This window comes from Myotis brandtii, unplaced genomic scaffold (genome assembly GCF_000412655.1).
Source record: "Myotis brandtii unplaced genomic scaffold, ASM41265v1 scaffold2927, whole genome shotgun sequence".
In the NCBI taxonomy this organism is placed as follows: domain Eukaryota; kingdom Metazoa; phylum Chordata; class Mammalia; order Chiroptera; family Vespertilionidae; genus Myotis; species Myotis brandtii.
In genome coordinates, this window is record NW_005361186.1 from 76,796 (window position 1) to 78,010 (window position 1,215).

At 60.0% G+C, this 1,215-nt stretch overlaps 1 protein-coding gene across 1 annotated transcript in view; it reads left to right on the forward strand.

The window, feature by feature from the left end:
* Window positions 1–22: 22 nt before the first annotated feature.
* The window catches only part of HSF2BP (heat shock transcription factor 2 binding protein), a 71,464-nt gene continuing 70,271 nt past the window's right edge, over window positions 23–1,215 (forward strand). The window contains exon 1 of the mRNA XM_005869385.2: window positions 23–111. The gene's annotated coding sequence lies outside the window, so the exon portion shown is untranslated. The remainder of the gene's footprint in view (window positions 112–1,215) is intronic.

The following is a 1,215-nucleotide window of genomic DNA, read 5'->3' on the forward strand; positions in this document are numbered from 1 at the left end:
CCTGGGAGCGAGCGCCGCCGGCCGGGGCATCTGGTGAAACAAGCCAGTGGTGGTTGGCGTCGCTCCTGCGCTGTTGTTCGGTCGATAGGGCTCCAGGCCGTTGCCGGCCAGGTTAGCCAGGGCTGGGTCTTGGCCAGGAAGAGTCGGATGGCCAGTTGTAAAAGGCCTAGAATCTCTAAGTCCACTCACAAAAATACTCATATGGTTGGCAGCTGTCCTGCAAAATACACGGCACCGAGTTTTTAACTGTATCAGACTTCTGGTACCGCTCGGCAGGTGGAGCCTGGGAAGAAGGGCCGCTCTTCGCTTTCTTGGCGGGATGTTGGGCACAGCCCCATGGAGAGGCCTCTATGGCCAGGCGTAGGCAGCGCCCTTCCCGCGTCTCCCCGTGTCTTGGTCCTGGTGCAGGGGCAGGTCCCAGTGCGGGCGCAGGTGCCTGAATGCCGGCAGGGCAGGGCCCAGGGCAGGGGATGGCAGGTCCCGGGGCCAAGCGCAGGTCCCTGTGCAGAGGTTGGGCCTGGGGCAGGGAAAGGGCAAGTGCAGGCAGGTTCCAGGCGGGGACAGGGATCTGGGGAGTCCTCGTGAGACCGCCCTCAGGCTTGGAGAGCACGCACTCTGGGACTCGGCAGTGTCCACTTCCTGCGAGTTTCAGAGACAAACCAAGTCTTAGTGACTAAGACTTAGTCACTCGGTGTATTTCAACCCATAAGCTGCACGGTATTTTGAGAACCCAGCGGGCCTATCTGGGACAAGCGAGTGGACTAGGAGACGTCTCCAAGTTTATGCTGGTCATCTCAGTCAGGGCTAGCTGGCTGCACCGACACTCCCTAACAGGGCAGACTTCCCCAAGAACCTGTTGTTAGACGCCGTCCACCCTCGCTAGAGGAGCTCAGACCGAGCGCGGGCGGGCAGTGCCCTTGAACGCATGGCCCCTTAGTTTAGCATCTCTCCGCAAACAGTATTTCACTCAATGCTTACACCCGGGTCTTACTGTTTTTCCACTTGGCAGTGAACAAATTTAAAACCCCAGCTAAGCCGGAAGAGCTACTCCCGGTCCACGGGGCAGAGAAGGCTGCGCAAACTCGACGAAGTTTGAGCCTTGCCGCTCTCCATACCTGACCGTGTTGCTCACGTTCTCGCGCTAGTTCCCTCGCATTCTGGTGTGAGGGGTCAGAGGGCGCTCCGCAGCGCAGCGCAGGCACAGGGAGCCAGGGC